General features: G+C 43.4%; 1 pseudogene; it reads left to right on the top strand.

Moving 5' to 3' along the window:
- Positions 1-14,928, top strand: part of LOC113295209 — a 122,544-nt pseudogene that overhangs the window by 93,833 nt on the left and 13,783 nt on the right.

Raw genomic sequence — 14,928 nt, 5'->3', positions numbered from 1 at the left:
GTCGATTGATACCATCCAGCGCTTCACCATATAAACAACCATTACGTACAAAAGACCCATCGGGCATACAAGATGGAGCCACGTAGACCACGCTTGGGGACTGAGGCTCAGCATGAAATTCCTTCGCCGTCAGTCAAGAACCTCTTCAACACAAGAGAGGTAGTCAATCAAGAAGCATGTAATTCGCAAAGGGAAACCAAGCTGAAGAAGTGGTCGCTTCAGCACTCTCCAGCAGAATCCGCTTCAACACTCTCTCCAGCAGAACCTGCTTCAACGCTCTCCGGTTCCTGCTCGCTCCAGAAGCTGCTCTAACGCTCTACAGGACCTGCTCGCTCAAGAAGCTGCTTCAACGCTCTCAGCGGGACCCACACCACGTTCGAACATGCAAGGTTCAGGTTTGGGCAAAGCAAGCAGCCTGGGTCCCACGAGCAAAGGGAAGACCGATGTTGGTTAGCAAGACCGGTGTTAGTCAACAAGACGTCACAGCAGCAAGGCCCGTGTCGGTCGAGGCAGCGATGTCCGTCACCAAGGTCGGAGTTCGTCAAATCAGCAAGGCCAGTGTTCGTCAAGGCAAGGCCGGTGTTCGTCAAGGCAAGGCCGGTGTTGGTCAGAGAGAAAGTCTGGTGTTGGGTGAGGCAACAGGTTTGGTGTCTGGTCAAAGCAGGCATGTGGCGGGTCCCACTTGATCAGGCACAACTAACCCCAGATTGGTCAAAGCAGGCACAGCCGCCCCAAGCAAAACAGGCACGCGGCGGGTCCCACGTTCGGGCAAAGCAAGCAAGGCTGGTATTGAGCCGCGTCGGTAAACAAGGACGGTGTTGGTCGAATCCACGAAGCCGGAGTTGATCAAGGTAATAAGGCTGGTAGTCGAATGAAATAGGCGCACACAGCAGGGCCGATTTTCAGTCGAAGCACAGGGCCGACGTTTGAAGCATGTACACGGTGGACCCGTGTTTAATTGAAGCATGCACATCTTCCATGTTCGAAGCAAGCATGCTTACATCGGGTCCCACGTTCGACCAAAGCAGGCATAACAAACCCACGTTCGATCAAGCAGGCGCATGATGAGTCCCATGATTGAGCGAAGTAGGCGGTACCACATTCCTATCAAATAGGTGCAACAGGATAACGTTTGGTCGAAGCATATACATGGTGGGGTCCACATCCGTTCATGGTTACATGCACGGTTGTCTATGGGAAGAGGAGCATACAAGTTATATTCCCGTCTTGGCTCAAATACCTGAAGGAGGAAACCGGTCCCACCAAGGTCGTCGTCACACCTGACATACTCCCACGAAAGAAGCAGGCGCAATAGTCCGTCGATTAGGCACATCAAGCCCACGTTCGATCAAGCAGGCACAGTAACCCCTCGACCGAAGTAGGCTTAGCAAGGTCAATCCGGCAAGACCGACATTCGAACGGAGCAAGCACGGAGTAGGCTCTCGACCGAAGCAGGCATAGCAAGGTCGATCGAAGCAGGCAAGATCGACATCATACTAGGGGAACGCTCGCCTGGACGCCTCTTGAACGTGACATGCTCCAAGGACAGGACGACGCGTATCTCCTGGTAACATCTAACTTTGTCTCATAAGTTTTATCTTTAACTGTCACCATCTCATGCCTACCCCACAATAATGCAACCATTATGCGCTAGGCAGAGGACTTAATGTTGATGGTGGATTTTAGTTCAGGGCTAAAATTGTAAAACCCAAATTATACGCTTGACATCCTGCAAAGGATGGAGCCACTGATAAGTGATGAATACTTATTCACTTTACTAATTCATCCAGGTTGGAGCATGTAGCAACAATCCCATATACCCTGTGAATTTTACAACATTCTCAATCAATAAATGATTAGCCTTGTATTTCCCGCTGAACTCTCATTATTGGTGCGGCATGACGACTGAGTGTTGCTCTCAGCAGAGCAACACGAATCTCCAAGCGTTAATAATGAATCATATACGAAATACCCGTACAGGCTGCCGCTCTTGGTGTGTTATACTAGCCCGATTGAGCATACATCTCTCGGTGTGTTATACTAGCCCGATTGAGCATATGGACTGTCCATATCAGTCTCAGAAACAATCACGACCATCCAACTTCACCAGCATGATTGGATGGCTTATATCGAATCCATAACCCTCAAGCAGGTATTGGAATGTTCAACACCGGACCAATGCGGACCCCGCATGGTCGGCCTCCCCAAAAGGGTAGCATGACTTGCCAATTCATCCAGCTAAAGCAGCGTGGACGAGAAACTCTAAATTAGGGTTTGCAGCACATTACATGTGTCGCAAATCAGTCTCAACCATCCATCTTCGCAGGCATAGATGGAGGGTGTAGATGTAGATTCAAAGGGCCCAGAGCATGTCAACACAAACACTGTGGGCCCGCCTACATACATGACCGATCGGTCATGACCAAATATGGATGGTCATCCCAATTCGTGCGCCCAAACAAGGCATGACGCACGGCTGGAAAAACCCTAATTAGGATTTTCGATCACGAGCGTCCATTTTCACCTGATCGAACGAAGGGTCTAGGAGTCGATTAAGCAGGTCCAGTGAGTATCAACACGATCACTGTGGGCCCACATATCTCCACACCCGATCGGCCAAGGCATATCATGCCTGGTCGTCTTGATTCGCACACCCAAACTAGGCGTGGTCACACCTCCCAATTGCAAACTAATCTCGACCACTCACGTTCCTATGGGGTATTAAGGTATGGACGTGTACACCAGCCCGCCGTCTGTATACCAGACTAATCGTCCAAGACCGACCAAGCTTGGTCGTCTCGAAACGTGCGCCCAAAGTTGGCATAACGCGCGGCTTTTGCGGCACCAGATTTCTGTCGAAAATTGATCTCAACCACTCAACTTCGCCGAACAAATTGAGTGGCTTAGATCACACTTTCACGAGACAATGTGGTATGGGCACCTACACCGGCATGCCGTCTACACGCATGCACGATCGGCCCGGCCAAAATTGCGTCCCAAGCTTGGTTTCGACCAAGCTGAAGAGTGATGCTTGCGCACCTCTTCATGAACCCTAATTCCACTAACGGTCGCAGATGAGTGTCTCAAAGATCATCTCGTCTGTTCAACTTCACCTGCTTGGTTATACAACCCTGGTCAGGAGTTAACTGGTCAATGAGGTGTCGTGGTGATTATCATCCTCCACTCTACCACACCATGTGGTCGACCAAGTCAGGACTTGCTTGCGCAGCCTCCAAACCATCACATGAAGTAGGCCGGACATGAAGCTATTTGAAGACGCTCAAACAGCGATGCTTTGTACATGATGAGTATATTCGATGCATTACTTGCATGGAATACACACGATACTTCACAAGTATCGACTTCCTAAATAACTTAGTTATTTAATCTAGCATCACATGCTACCTTCTGTGGGTCCCACGATACACACACTCGAGACATCAATCATGTCACAAACTGGGGGATACATACTGGGGTATTGGTCTGGCGGTTTACAGCGTGCAGCGCACAACGCGCCATCACAAGAACGTGTGAGGAAGTCATGGATTATTAGTGATGATGAGAGAAGTGGGCAGGACTGATCGTGTAACACTAACATCCGCAACTCCACTACTCCATCACTCTACTTTCTCCACTTCCCACGAGATATGTGAGTAAGGCTCAATGACTTGTATAAATAGGTTCTCCTCCCTATTTCCACAAGACAACAGAAGCAAGTGTTGATACAACCGTATTCAAACACCGGAACTGATAGCTTACATTCTGCAAGCCAGTTCATCTTTCTGATACAAGTCATACATAGCTAACACCTTCACAATATCAACACCTTCTTCGCTTCCCTCCCTAAGATCAACCCCATCTCCTTCACTTTGTGACCGAAGCAAGTCTGGAACGGCCATTTCTTGGTTTAGGCCAGAATTGTACAGATTGATTTATCGAATCATAAAGCACTCCCGTGCAGTGCATTTGTTTAGGGTTTAGATTCATTCCTCATCCACACACCCCAAATTACCAAATTCGGCCGGAATAGTTTTCACCCATAAACAATATGGCATCAATTATGTAAGAAATTGCAGTCGTGGTGATACCATATTCTACCCAAGGTTATGAACAAAGTAATGATCAAGTCAATACTATTTTCCCAAATCAGCTTAGACAACAGTACGATCCTTATTCTAATATTTATAATCCAGGGTGGAGAGATCACCCCACTTCAGCTATGTAAACAAGCAAGTGGTTTCTAATAACAAGTACAATAACTACAACGAGTTCATAATTTAGAAGCATCAGAGATGCTTGCTACGGTGAAGAATATGTTGTCATTGATGTACAAAAATCAACAGACAAACGATAATGCAATTATAAAACTGCAAACACAAATGACTTTTATGGCAAGTGATATTAATCATTTGAAGAAAAAGAATAGTGGGAAACATCCTTCTCAAACTCTTAACCCGAGAGATTTTTTCAACGTTGTGACATTGAGAAGTAGTACACGAACTGTACAACCAAAAGATACTGAGAAGAATGAAGACCCTAAGGGGCAGTTTTTGGATATAGAGATTACTAACTCTTCCCAAACCAATGAGGTACCTAACGAAAACTGTAAACCTCTTGTTTCTACTTATGTTCCTCATTTGCCTTTTCCTCGTAGGTTTGTTAAATACAGAAAGGAGGAATACAATCAGAATATTTTACATATTTTCGGGAAGATTCATGTGAACATTCCACTCATATATGCGATTAAAGAAGTCCCCAAGTATGCAAGAATTCTGAAGGAATTATGTACCAATAAACACAGTTTAATTGGTAGACGTGATAATGAAAGTGGGGGAGAATGCTTCAGTTATCCTGCAAAAGAAATTCCCACTCAAATGCAAAGATCCCAATAGTTTTGATAATCCTGATGTTATTAGTAACACTAAGTTTAATAACGTTGTGCTGGATTTAGGAGCATCAATACATATTATGCATGTATATATATATATGAATATGTTAATATAGGTCATTTAAAAGAAACTGGAATTACTTTATAGTTATTCGATCGTTCTAATATATACCTGAGAGGTATTATTGAAGATGTGCTTGTTCAGGTGAACCAGTTGATCTTTACAGCAGATTTCTATGTGTTGGAGATCTCAAGAGTGAATTCCTTTTTTTGATGACAGATGGATCAACTGATGTATCCCTACTGTTACTCCTTGGTATGCCATTCATAAGTACAAAGTGAACCAAAATAGATATCCACAGTGGAACATTGACTATGGAATTTGATGGAGAAGTAATACGTTTCAATATTTATGAGGCGATGAGATATCCTAGTAATGTCCATTTTTGTTTTTCATCGATGTGATTGATCACTTAACTTAGAGAATGTGACGGATGAGAATATTACGCCTGGAGCGCCCAGCCTCACGGGCCGTAACTTCCAGATGCACCACTCTGATGTTAGTGAACGTGGCTTAAAGCTTCATTTCTTTCCAGGAAAATGCACATCTATTTACCCTTGCATGCATGCCTAACAAGCATGACGCCTTCAACTTAGCTTCCACACATTCCAACTTCCCTTGTTCTTCCAAGGGTGCAAGAACATAAAGGAAAATAATAATGCATTCTTCCATGCATCACTGGCTTCCGAGTCTTTTCTAGGTTTGAGGCATGCCTTGACCTCGCACATATGTCATTGCAAGGATATTTACATCTTCTTTACTTAGCTTAGACATTGTTGAAAACATGCACTAATCTTAATTGTACCAAAGGTGCATCAGTCAGGCTCATGTCGTACTTGTATCACATCATCCTTGTGATGAAAGTGGCTTATGAAAGATCCCTTTTTTCTGGACATGCCCAATGCGCAATTGGTGCATGCCTACGTCGAATGACTTGATATGAAGTATGAGCATACAAGGAATGGACTGCAATTTTCCTTATCAAGTATGTCAACAATAAACTCTTACATCACCCTGCCGAGCCAGATGATATAAGTTACCAGGATGTAGAAATCACCTCACAATTAGATGATATGAGCGGAAAAGTGTTGTCCCATCAATGTTGCAACTCATTGCGCCTGCCTACGTACCATATAGAGAAGAGATCAAGTACTAACCGTAGTTTATCTACATGGGGACAAGAAACTGAAGCCAACTTGTATTGCAAGGACAAACCAAGTATATCCTGGTCCGTATAGGATATGGGGTCCTTTGCAAATGATTCACAAGAATGTGCACAATTGGCCATTACGTCGTGTTACACCATGGTGGTGCAATATTTATTCGCAATATTGCAATGATGATGACTAAGCATCATAAGTTTCTAAAAAGCTATTTAAAACTAAAGAAAACTAAAAAGCTATTTAAAACGATAACTTGACTAAACCACGTGCCACAATGATGTTTCAACATCATATAGGCGTTACTGGGTAAGTTATAATGCTTAATGCACGTTCCTCCTTAATGCACCTTCAACCAACTACTCTTCCCTATATATGTCTTATTAACATTTCTATAAATAAAATTTAGGGAGCACTTTGACATGCTTGCTTCATTATTCATGGTTGTTTCCATGTATCCATGATGGCAGTATTTCCATCTCTGACCTAATGGCCAACTCAAACATTTCACCACAATGGTACAATATCGCACTGGCCAGCCTTGCACATGCGTGAAGCACCATGATGGCATTATACTACATTAGCCAGCCTTTCACTGGCTGATGAATCATGATGGTGCAATATTGCACTTGGCCAGCCTCCAACTGGATGATGCACCATGATGGTATAACTTGTTTTCTGGGCTAACATGCCTTTAACACGCAATCAAAGCTTTGAGATGAAGTTTCATCTCATGCCAAATACGCATCTTTGAACATGCGTCGTGCAAAAATTACGAGTGTTGCAGAGGATGTTCGAATTGAGTGGTGAAGATGCTTTATAAACCGTGCTCTCAAAGATGATTGACAATGGGTTGAAGTATGATGATGAGATTAAGAAACCATTGGTTCTCTTAACTCATTACAAGAACAATCAATAAGCGCGAATACTTCTTTTATATCTCTACTGTGTGCACTAATGAGAAGTTATTGCCATCTCTTTTGCAGGTTCCTAAGTAATAATTTCGAATGAGCTAACTAAACTGAATGAATAAATACTTCTTCGAGTGTTGAGCGAGTATAAAATAACTATATGATGGACATTGTTGATATCGACGGAATAAACCCGTCTATGTGCATGCATATGAATATGACTTGAGGATGGAGAAAAACCTACAAGGGAAGCTCAACGCCGTTTGACCCCTTTGATGATTGAATTAGTGGATCAAGAGATACTTAAGCTTTTAGACGTGCGAGTTATCTATCCCATCTATGATAGCAAACGGGTGAGTCCGGTACAAGTTGTACCAAAGAAGTCGGGCATCATAATGGTACAAAATGATAACAATGAACTTGTCCCAACTCGTGTGCAAGAGGGTTTGTATAGATTAAAAAAAACTTAATGCAACCACTCGAAAAGATCACTTTTCTTTCCCCTTTAAGGATTAAATATTGAAACAATTATTCAGGTTACAATCCGATTGCTATAGCACTAGAGGAACAAAACAAAATTAATTTACTTTTCCGATCAGAATATCTGCATATATATGGATGCCTTTTGGTTCGTGTAATGCACCCGCTACCTTCCAAAGATGTATGGTATGTATCTTTTCAGATTATATCGAAAACATTATTGAAGTTTTTATTGGTGATTTTAGTGTGAATATTGATTCATTTGATTTCTTATTAATTAACCTTACACTTATTCTTAAACGATGTATTGAGACTAATCTTGTGCTTAACTGGGATAAGTGCCATTTCATGGTAACTAATGGCATTGTTTTACACCATATTATATCGTTTAAGTGATTGAAAGTTGAAAGCGGCATTTAATATTTTGAAAGAACTTTTGATAACATCCCCTATCATTAAACCACCTGATTGGAGCAAGCCATTTAAGTTATTGTATGATGCTAGTGACTATGCGGTCAATGCGTTATTAGGTAAACATACCGGGAAGCTATCATATGTCATAGATTATGCTTCCAGGATGTTGAATGATGCTCAGTAGAAATACACGGCCACTGGAAAATAGTTGTTAGCTATTGTTTTCGCATTAGAGAAATTTCGTTCTTGTTTGTTTGGTAAAACATTGTTGTGTTTTTTGACCATGCGACACTTAGGTATCTTCTTGCAAAGAAGGAACCGAAACCGAGGCGTATTCGATGGATATTCCTTCCACAAGAATTTTGACATAGTGATTAAATATAAGAAATACATTGTGACAACAATTGAAGATCATTTGAGTCGTTTTAGTGTAGGCGAATAAAATATCGCGTTGCGTCAAAGTTTTCCATGTGATCAATTATTCCCAATACAGGTTGCGGAACCGTGGTATGTTGTTCAATTTTTTGGATTCTAAAAAAATCTTGAGGGACTTGTATGGTGTTGAGAGAGACAAACCTAAAAATAAAAACTAATCAATACATCCATATATACTTGTGAAAACAATGTACTCCAAACCAAATGTTGATGGTGGTTTTTAGTTTAGGGCGAAAACTGTAAAAGTCTGTCTAGCTGACCCTTTGTCAGAAATAGTAGACCTTGATATGTCCATATTCCGCAAGGAGTCCGAGGAATATATTAAAATCTAATGAGTTCCTATGTCACTCTTCATGTTGTATTGAAACTCAAGCTCCTAGGTGAATTGTTCACTAGTAAGAGCCTAATGAGTATTTAATCTCTCTCTTGCATTATTCATTAATGCATGGTTTATTGAGTATTTTTCCTATGCTATGTTTCCCGGCTGAACCCTTAATATTGGCATGATATGACAATTAGTGTTCCCTCGCAGCTGAGCAGCATGAATTTCCCAAAGTATCAAGATTAAGGTCTGCATGAAAATACTCAATCAGAAGACGCCCTAACTGCTCTTTGAGAATAAAAGAATTTTGTGTCAACACACAGAATTTATCAAATTTGATCAATTTTGTGATAGCAATCAAGATTCAAATTTTGACCTAATTAATTTGCAAAAATTAGGTCTTTTGCGCCATGCGCAATATCTCGAACCCTATTGGTCGAGACCAAACCTATGTAAGCTAGGAAATTAATCCCCCATGGAGATAGTAGGAGCAAAGTCCTACCAGAAATTAGAAAATAAGAAATAAAGTGGAGTTGCGGCAAATAGGAGCAGCAGCAAGAGGAGGCGTGGCTGCGCCACTTGGCCGACCGACTTGCCTCAGCAGGCGCCACCTGTGGCCGGCTGGCCATGCTCCATTTGCTGCTTGTCGACCCCGTTTCCCATCGACCAATCAGATCGCTTGAAACCTGCCACACACACTTGTAAATAAAGTTGGAAGTTGGTTGGTCGACGTGCCTAATTCCTTAAGGAATTTAATATAGGCTGCCCATGTCAGTCTTAAAACGATCACGACCGTACGTTTTGGGCAGTCGATTTATCAAGTCTAACCACTTCTTGACATGGTTGGACAAACATCACCATACACATCGGCGGTCCCACTAATTCCTTGGCCAATCGAAATCCTTCCAACTCGCAAGAAGATCAACCGAACGTTTACCCAAACTAGGTTGGTCGCGCGAGTTATAAAACCCTAATTTATGTTAGCAGCAGCATATTGCTGCCGCAAAACGATCTTGGCCGCCCAACTTTTCCAACCGAATTGACCGGCCTAGATTCAATCTCAATCAATGGGCAAGGTGCGGATATGCTCACCAGCGGCCCAGCTATTGTTTTGGCCGTACGAACAGCTCCCAGCACGCGCCAACACCAAAAAACGTTGAACCAAAATAGGTTGGCCACACTGTTTTAAAAACCTAAATTGAATCAACGACATCCATTAATTGCCGCAAATCATCTCGGCCGCCCAACTTCGCTAGACGAATTGGCCGGCCTAACTCCTATTTTGAGCGGCCAACAAGATGTGGCCATGATCAACGACCACTCCCCTTCCATAAGCTGCAATCGGCCAAGCCATGGCTTGCCCCTATAGCTCCCAAACGATCGTCCAAAAGGAGGATGGTCGCGCTGCTTACATGAATTTTAAAGCATCCATTAACTGCTGCAAATCATCTCGGCCGTCCAACTTCCCCAGCCGAATTGACCGGCCTAGATTAAATCTTGGTAGACCTATAAGATGTCACCATAGTCGCCAGCCATCACTCTCCCATAAGGACCGATCGGACAACCTTTGGCATGTATAAATAGCTCCCAGCAGCTTCCTGAAAATGGCCGGTCATGCTCTTTTTAAGACGTTAGGTTCCGACACCAACCAAGACAGGCTTTATATAACGATGTTTTACATGCATTGATTATTTTGAGTTGCTTGGTTAAAAGCGATGCTTTACATGCATCAAATACATACGATATTTTATGAGTATAAGCTTCATAAATAACTTAGTTATTTAACCTAATAGCGCCACATGTTATTCTTTGCGGCAAGTCTCATGACTTGGCTCGTCACACTTGGCTACCTGCCACCTAGGTTGCGTGTGATTGGTTAGATAACTAGGTCTTGCATACAAGACCCACTCAGCAACCTGCTGCATATTTTCCACGAAAATACTCGAGAAATCAAACATGTCACAAATTGGGGGATGCTCACTGGGGTATTGGTCTGGCGGTTTACAATGTGCGGCGTGCAACGCACCCATTACGAGAAATTTTCAGGAAAGGGCGGACGGTTAATAAGCAATAAGAGAGTAGCGGGTGTAAGGCTGACCAGTCTTCCCTCATGATGGAAACATGATGGTCACCACTTTTTACACGAATCCACTTCTCCACTACTTAATTGTATTCACTTCCTACGAGATCAGGGGTGCTCAATCATGACTTGTATAGATAGGTTTTCGACCTATTTCGACAAAAAGGAGAGTTATCAACACAAGTATCCAGAAAAACACCAAGAACTGATAGCTTACATTCCGCAAGCCGGTTCCATATTCTGATACAAGTCATAAAATAACCACACCTTCAGAATTAACCATTCTGATCTCAACACCTTATTCGCTTCCCTCCCTAAGATCAACCCTTCTCCTTCACTTTGTGACCGAAGCAAGACTAGAACAACCATTTCTTGGTTTGGGCCAGAATTGTACAGATTGATCTCTCGAATCTAAAGTATTCCCGTGCAATGCATTTGTTTAGGGTTTAGATTCGTTTCTCGGCGGCACACCCAAATTTACCAAAACCAGCAGAATCAGTGTTTACCCCAAAACAACTGGCGACCACAATGAGAGATTAATCTCTCGGTTGCGAAGCCAATTTCTAAATTTTCATTCCAATCTTCCCAAACTCAACATGGAGGATCTTAGGTGTAAATTTAATCATTAACCAGAATCACCCCGGCCATCACAAACACTTCCATAGCCGCCAATGCTCGAAATCCAATCACCATGGAAGGTATGGCAAAAATATTAGAAGATGTTGTCGCAAATAAAGATGATATTGTCAAGCTGCAAAATGAGACATTTTGTCTCTTAAAGAGTATGGAAAACTGGCTGTGGAAAGAGCCAACAAACATTCGTTCGGAGAACGCCACCAATTTCAGAGATGACACAAAAGATGTTGAACCCTTGTCTGAGGTTTGTGCCTCCGCCAACGACGATGCAGACAGAGTATGTGGCACGAGAGCAAAAGGGAATGGCCAACACCAATGTACTTTCCGCAAGCACAGTTAACACATCCCATGGCATTACATACTCTAGCACCAACATCAGTGGTGCAGGAAACATTCCTTCCGGCGTGACACCTCCTATCACCAGAGCCAAAGTCGTTTCCACCCTTCCCAACGTTTCTTCGAGCGTAATGCTCCCAATTGTTACCAAAGCTACCGCCGCTCCTCCATCAGGACGAGAGGTTGGAGGAGCCATAGGAAGCCGACCCCTATTACCAATGTTGTTTTGATGGAAAGACAAGAAGTTCTGAGATGGCTACAACTCATAAAGAGGTACTTACTTTTCTCAAGACACTAACGGAGTGGCTACCGCAAGAGTCACGCCAACACCAGGTGGAGCCAAGGAGTAATTTTAACACGCCCGACGCAAGAACTTCAACAGGACGCGCTTTTATAGATGAAGAGGCTCGCGTTGCTCCTGAACGCCAAAGGAATCAGCAATCCAATTTCATCACACGTGAGGATCGGGAACCACTTCTCCAAAATCGAGGCAAAGAAAACCCGGAGGGCATGCACCAGCATCAACCTCATTATCCTCCTGATGTGCAAAGAGTTTCTCTTCCGAGAGGATACTCTTCTCCTCAATTTTCCCTTTATGACGGAACCCACCAGCATTGCTGGAAAGAACCAGACTCTCCAAGAAAGAAGATGTGCATGAGACTCGGGGAAACATATGTCTCATCAACAAACAATATAATACCAGGCCCTCTGTAAGCGTAGTGGTGAAGGAGGTAATAGGAAAGCTCCAGCCATGGAACAACAACCCAAACGTGTGGTGCCAGCATATCAGACGGCTTCATCCCTGAAGGCCGCGACTAAGACTCCTACACAGCAACAAGAAACTGGAGAGGCTGCTCTAACCTTCCCGTTTCCGATTGAAGAGGTAATTGAACTCCTAGAAACGTGGATTCAAGATGGCGTCATCAAGCTGCCTCCTATCATCCTACAACAGAAGAAGAAATGGAAAATTCCAAATATTGTTGTTACCATAGGTTCGTCAATCACCCCACCAGCGATTGCAACAAATTAAACCGCATTTTGAAAGAAAAGGTGGATGCAAGAGAACTTCAACTAAGCACTGAGGGAGTCCACAGAGATCCTCTTCCCGTTAGGAGCTGCATGATTTCTGGGAACTCCGTCCACAAAACTGTACAATCCATGATGGAGCATTTATGTTAGATTATGTACTTCCCCAAGGCGCAGAGTCAATACATATGTGCAGACCTCAACCGTGTTGTATCAGGCAAGCAACAATAAGCGAGCTTCCACACGCAGGAAATCAGGGAAGAGCCTCTTCACAAAAAAAAGAGGGGAAAATAAACTCACATACGTGAGTTATCAAAGCCCGTCAATGTTTATATCCATGGCCGTCCAAGGTTCGTGCTCGCCAAGATTCATGGTCGTAGATATCACTCGCCCCTGCCAAGATCCATGGTCGTATCCACCACTCGCCCCTGCCAAGATTTGTGTCTGTAGTCACCACTCGTCCCCGTCAAGGATCATGACCGTAGCCATCCAAGCTCTAGCCAACCTGTTTTGTTCCCACGAAAACGTAGTCCTTTATGATCACAGTTGCTGCCAAGAACCGTTACTGCTACCAGCCGGAGCTTCATCATAGCAACAACCACTACAAACAAAGGTAATCCGAACTTGTGCACATTTTAGTTTCCCGTGGAGGAAGTAACAAAGTCATCAGTATGAACGCAAGATGGTGATATCTTTATCATGGCCAACCCATCGACCATACAAGATATAACCACGTAAACCACACTTGGGGACTGAGGCTCGACATGGAATCCTTTCCCTGTCAGTCAAGGACCTCTTCAACTCAGGAGAGACGGTCAACCAAGAAGCCACCGTGACAAGGTCACCACTTTTCAAAGATGCAACGTAAGGGTATCATCACTTACCTATCTGAAAGTCGCGTGACCAACAAGTAGTATTTGGTTCAGCCATTCATAAACTTTGTTGTCAGTAAATAATCAAAGAAGAAAGTTGCGCCTCAACAAGCCACACAGACCAACCGCATCAGGTCTTCCACACCACCTACTCAGAACTCAGCACCGCTTGCCCAAGGCCTGCACGAAGCTACGCATCAACAACCACATCACCGACGAAGTCAGATTCAATGTTTTTAGATTTCCAAATTTCTATAGAAGGGGTGCATGGGCTTCCAGATGTCTGGGTACAATCAAGTTTATCAAGTGTGACTCTCGCCCATTGATTAACAAATGACGGATCCAAAAGATTGCAACTTTCATCAATTCGTCAACCACCTTACCAGAAAATGCGATGGAAGTACATCTTTCAGGAGAAAATAAGCTCAGGATAATTACACCTGGGGACTGCCAACACGGGATGCCTTCATGTCCCTAAACCAGGTTATTTATGATATCAGCATCATCACTGTCAAAGCTTTACGACCCTCAGGAATTTCTCAACATGAAGACGTACACGTGCATCAAAGACCCCGAAAGAAGATCCAGAGATACTTATGGCTGCATCACCCCTGAAGAAAGCTAGATAAGACGCCCCTCAGCTGCAGGATTGCTACCATGTGACTCGCCTGATGATCAACAATAAAACAGAATTACATTTCCTGTGAATGTTCCGAGATTCTTCAACAAACAAGAAAATTCGCATTGACTGTTGCATGAAGCACAACTGCATACTAAGAATCACGTGAATCATACTTAGGGGATTGAAGACTTGCATAAAATCCCTTCACCGTCAAAAATCTCTCCAGATCATAGAAGCTAGACAACCAGAGCGCCGCAAATTTGATGAAGATTTCTTGCCCTCCAAAAGTACGTCGCAGAGATATTTTCACATATCCGGTCACGCCATCGGATCCAAAGTATATATGGGGATTGCTCATCGCATCCCATTCCATACAACATCCCAAGATTCAGAGGATGGTTAAAAGGATTCCACATGGAACGAAGCCAAGCAAATCCTTATCGCAATCAGAAGAGCAAGAATGAGCCTATGAGATAAAGAGTCAGAGTGAACGCAATTTCATTCAAGTCAATGCTCAGGAGTTTAAAGAACATCTTAGTTGCGACTCATCAGTCCAGATAAGATCGATGATACAACTTCTACACCCTCTGGCCCAGGAAGAAGAATCGTCACATGATTAAGATGAGTCCTAACATTCAAATAGGACACTTCGAAGAAGCCATCATCGATATTTGGCATTTCTTTG

Source organism: Papaver somniferum, chromosome 7 (assembly GCF_003573695.1).
Source record: "Papaver somniferum cultivar HN1 chromosome 7, ASM357369v1, whole genome shotgun sequence".
Lineage (NCBI taxonomy): Eukaryota > Viridiplantae > Streptophyta > Magnoliopsida > Ranunculales > Papaveraceae > Papaver > Papaver somniferum.
This window is presented reverse-complemented; position numbering and strand designations above follow the sequence as displayed.